The sequence below is a fragment of the Sminthopsis crassicaudata genome, chromosome 2 (genome assembly GCF_048593235.1).
Source record: "Sminthopsis crassicaudata isolate SCR6 chromosome 2, ASM4859323v1, whole genome shotgun sequence".
Taxonomy (NCBI): domain Eukaryota; kingdom Metazoa; phylum Chordata; class Mammalia; order Dasyuromorphia; family Dasyuridae; genus Sminthopsis; species Sminthopsis crassicaudata.
Window position 1 is genome coordinate 541,816,258 of NC_133618.1, and position 5,523 is coordinate 541,821,780.

The window sequence follows — 5,523 nt, forward strand, 5'->3', positions numbered from 1 at the left end:
AGAATTCAATGTTTATTGCCTAACAAAAAAAAAAAAATACCACAAGTGGCAAAAGACAAAACTAGGATACCAAAGAACATCCATTAGGATCATAAGACTTTTTAAGGAATGCAAGTGATGAACAGGAATTAATTGTAATATGTTTGAACTCAGATCCTTGTGACTTCAGGGCTGGTGCTCTATCCACTGTGCCACCTAGCTTCCCCTTTAATTGTAATATGTGAAATTGACAATCAATGAACCCAGAATTTTATACTTAACAAAGCCTACCACCTGCTGTGTGGAAACATTTAAAATTTTGCTTTTAATAAAACTGACAATATTAAGAAATAATATGGATTGGTTTTTGTCTACGGGAGGGAGGAGATGGGAAGAAAGCAGAAATTTGGAACATAAGGTTTTATAGGAGTGAATGTTAAACTATTTTTGCATGTATTTTGAAAAATAGAAGACCACTTTTTTTGGGGGGGCTATATCTTGCTTGGGATGTGTCACCTTAAATTTAAAGTTTCATAACAAGTAAGAATTTGATATATGTTATCTTTTTGCATCAAATAACTTCTAGATTGTAAAATCCATGTAGGCAGGGATTGTGTCTTAGGTAAACCCTATGGAACTACCACAATGCATAAGTATTTTTTTTTTTTTTTAGAATTTTTTTTCCCACAGTATATATGCATGAGTAATTTTTTTTATAATATCCCTTGTATTCATTTTTCCAAATTATGCCCCCCCCTTCCTCTATTCCCTCCCCCCAATGACAGGCAATCCCATACATTTTACATACGTTACAATATAACCCAGATACAATATATGTGTGTAAATACAATTTTCTTGTTGCACATTAAGTATTAGATTCCGAAGGTATAAGTAACCTGGGTAGATAGACAGTAGTGCTAACAATTTACATTCGCTTCCCAGTGTTCCTTCTCTGGGTGTAGTTATTTCTGTCCATCATTGATCAACTAGAAGTGAGTTGGATCTTCTTTATGTTGAAGACATCCACTTCCATCAGAATACATCCTCATACAGTATTGTTGTTGAAGTGTACAGTGATCTTCTGGTTCTATTCATTTCACTCAACATCAGTTGATGTAACTCTCTCCAAGCCTCTCTGTATTCCTCCTGCTGGTCATTTCTTACAGAGCAATAATATTCCATAACCTTCATATACCATAATTTACCCAACCATTCTCCAATTGATGGACATCCATTCATCTTCCAGTTTCTAGCTACTACGAAAAGAGCTGCCACAAACATTTTGGAACATACAGATCCCTTTCTACTCTTTAGTATTTCTTTGGGATATAAGCCTAATAACAGCAATGTTGGGTCAAAGGGTATGCACATTTTGATAACTTTTTGGGCATAGTTCCAGATTGCTCTCCAGAATGGCTGGATTCTTTCACAACTCCACCAACAATGTATCAGTGTCCCAGTTTTCCCACATCCCCTCCAATATTCATCATTATTTGTTCTTGTCATCTTAGCCAATCTCACAATGCATAAGTATTGGTTGTTTTGTAAATATTTGCAGGAAGTCATTCTGGGAAGATGTCAAATCAGAAAATGCTAAGCACTTCAATTTCCTCCCACAAACAAGATAAAATTGCAACTCAGGGAGAATTTAGAGTGGTAAAGACAAATAAAGGTTGGGGCAGAACAGGGGTCCTCCTAGGACAATTGGAGATCATTGGAAGAAGGATACTAGGACAGAGCTTCAGCAGGTATGAAGAGGAAGGAACAAGCTCTATGGATTGCTGGGTTGAGAAGTAGCCTCAGCCCCAACCATAGGAACTTTCACTTCCCAGATAGTGTGATGAGTTAGGCATCTGAGTCAGTGAACATTGAAGGAACTTTTGCTGATAAGAAATGCCAGGTCTAAATGTACTACTAAAATGTGGCCCTGGGCAAGAAGGAACCACCACATGCTTGATGAGTGCAGAAGCACAGTCACTGTTGACTTTGAGCACTTACAGGAGAGTGGAGTTCATGGATTGAGAAGGTAGAACTGAAAGAGAACCTAAGGCCAGAAACACTGTCTCCTCCCTAACCCCGCCAGGGCTAGAAGTGATTACACTAATAATCTTTTATTATAAAAAAAAAAAAAAAAAGAAAGAAAAAAAAAGAAAATAGGAGGCAAAAAAGAAACTCAACCATAGAAAATTGCTATGGGAATGGAGAAGACCCGGGAATCATCTGCACAGGAGGATACTGAAGTAAAAAAAATTTTAAAATCTCTCCTACCTTAAAGAGTAATTTTAAATGGTCATCTGATCAAAAAAAAATCCATAGAAGAACTTTACAAAGACTTTAAAAATCAAATGAAAGTGATTGAGGAAAAATTAAAAATAAGAACAATTCCAGAAAAATTATGAAAAGAAAGCCAACCAACTGAAAAAGGAGATCCAGAAACTTAAGGAAGAAAATGACTCTTTGAAAAATAAAACTGGGCAAGGGGAAGCCAGCAAAGTTATAAGAGACCAAGAAATAATAAAATAAAATGTAAAGTGTGGGGAAAAATAGAAGAGAATATGAGATGTAAGAAAAATGACAGGTCTGGAGAATAAATCAAGAAGAGAAACCATAAGAATAATTGGACTACCTTAAAGCTATAAATGAATCTTGATACATCAATACAAAAATTACAGAAAATTGTCCTGAAGTGTTAGAACAAGAGGGGAAACTAGAAATAGAAAGTCTACTGATCACCACTTGAAAGCGATGCTATGAGAAAAACCTATAAATTGTCAAATTCTGAAACATCCAAATGAAGGAGAAAACTTTATGAACAACAAAGAAAAAATAATTTGAATACATCAGAGCCACAATTAAAATTACACAAGACTTAGCAGCAGCTACATTAAAAAAAAACACAGTTCTTAGAACACTACATAGAAAAGCAAAAGAACTAAGATTGTGACTGAAAATACCATAACCAGCAAAGTTAAGCATAATCTTGGATTAAAAAACATGGATATTCAATGAATTGAAAGACTTTCAAGATTTTGATGCAAAAAAACCTGAACTAAATGGAAAATTCAACATATAATATCCAAGAGAAATATACCTCAAAGATTAATTTCAAAAGATTCAATAAAGACAAACTATTATACATGGAAATGTAAACCATAAGTCTAAGATTGTTACTAGTAATTAGATAGTTTCCAAAGAAGTATTGGGATACAAATGAGTATGATGTGATTCTAAAAAGCAAAAATACGTAGCAAAAGGTAAAAACAGTAATTATGTGAATAATTTATGAGAGCAAGAATTGGCACAGGAATTAGATGGAGAAGAGGGCTGGTAGTTCTGGAATCCTACTCACATTAGGAAAGGGACAAAGAGGGGAAAATACTTATTATATATACCTAGAAGAGTATAGTACCCTCCAAAATCTATAAAAAAGTAAGATGGCTAGGGAATAGGATAAGGGAAGTTTATATGATTGATAGAATACTATTATGCTATAAGGAATAGTGAAGGGGAATCTTTCAGAAAAACCTGGGAAGACATGAACAAAAAGTGAAAGTGAAAAGCAAAGTGAAGTGAACAGAATCATGAGAACATTGTACATATAGCAATATTGTAACTGTGATCAACTGTGAAAGACTTGGCTACTCTGATCATTATAATGATCCAAGACAATTCTATAGGACTCATGATGAAAAATACTATTCATCTTCAGAGAAAAACTGACAAACTGAATGCACATTAAGGTATACTCTATCTTTCTTTGCTTTATCTTGCTTTGTTTTGTTTTGCAACATGACTAGTATACAAATAGATTTTGCATCATATTGCTTGTCTTTTCAATGACTGAGGAAAGAAGTGGAGGAGAGAATTAGGAGCTCAAAATTTCCCCTCATCCACTTTCATTTCTGTAAGATTTTTCAGTTCAAATTTTTTCTCCCTTCTTTCCCTCCCCACTCCTGAAGACATCAAGCAATCCGATACAGGTTATTGTTGTGGCTGTCTTGATTGAGAGCTCAAAGTATATGAGCCCTTTGATTTCAGGAGGCAGGAGACTCATAGAGTGTGAAAAGAGCTCTAGTTTATTATGCAGCACAGACTTGTTGATATACATTTTTGCAAGCATGATCAGCATGTGAACAGTAGGCTATCCCCAATCACCATTCAGAGAAGCAGCTTGTGGGCTTTGCATGTGCATGGTATCTGCCAAGGGGAGAAGAGATCATCCAGCCATTTCAGCAACCTGCTTTCAGGAGAGAGACCCTGTCAAGGCATCCTGGAGCAACTATGCTGTGACCCTCAGGCCAATCCCTTTTCCAGTTGTGCATCACTGTCCCTTGCTGAACAAGGGTATTTCTGTAACATGGCAGAAAACTTATTGTGCACCAAAGATCAAGGTGGCCCCTGTACTCTCTCTAAGTAGGGTCTCATATCCTAGCAGATTATACATGTACAGTCATTTTAAACATATTTCCATATTAGTCATGTTGTGAAAGAAAAATCAGACAAAGGGGAAAATCATGAAAAAGGGGGAAAAAGTGAAAATTGTATGCTTTGATCTGAATTCAATCTCTCTAGTTTTTTCTCTGACGTGGATGGCATTTTCCATCACAAGTCTATTGGAATTATCTTAGAAAAATGTATTGTTGAAAAGAACCATGTTTATCATAGTTGATCATTCCACAATCTTGCTGTTACTGTGCACAATGTTCTCCTGCTTCTGCTCATTTCATATCTTTTCAGGTTTTTCTGAAATCTGCCTGCTCCATCTCTTATGAAACAATAGTATTTTACTACATATATATATCACAATTCATTCAGTCATTCCTCAGTTGATAGATATCCTCTCAATTTCTAATTCTTTGCCATCACAAAAAGAGCTGCTACATTACATGAACTGATACTTAATGAAGTGAGCAGAACCAGGAGATTATTAGTAGCAACAAGCAGATTATACCAAGATCAATTCTGATGGATGTTTTTTCCCCACAATGAGATAATTGAGACCAGTTCCAATGATCTTGTAATGAAGAGAGCCATCTACATCCAGAGAAAGGACTGTGGGAACTGAGTGTGGATTACAATATAGCATTTTCACTCTTTTTGTTGTTTGCTTGCATTTTGTTTTCTTTCTCATTTTTTCCTTTTTAATCTGATTGTGCAGCACTATAATTGTATAAATATGCATACATAAAAAAGAAAAAAAAAGCTGCTACAAAATTTTTTTCACATGTGGGTCCTTTTTTCCTTTTTTATGATCTTGTAGCACTACTGGATTAAAACATATATCCAGTTTTATAGTTCTTTGGGAATAGTTCCAAATTGCTCTCCAGATTGGCTGTATCAGTTCAGAGCTCCAATCCCTCTAATATTTATCATTTTCTTTTCCTATAATCATAAACAATAAGATAGGTGTAAAGTTTTAATTTGTATTTTTCTAATCAATAGTGACTTAGAACAGTTTTTCACATGACTATGTGACTTTAATTTCTTCATCTGAAAATTGTTTGTTCATATCCTTTGACCATTTATCAATTGGGGAATGACTTT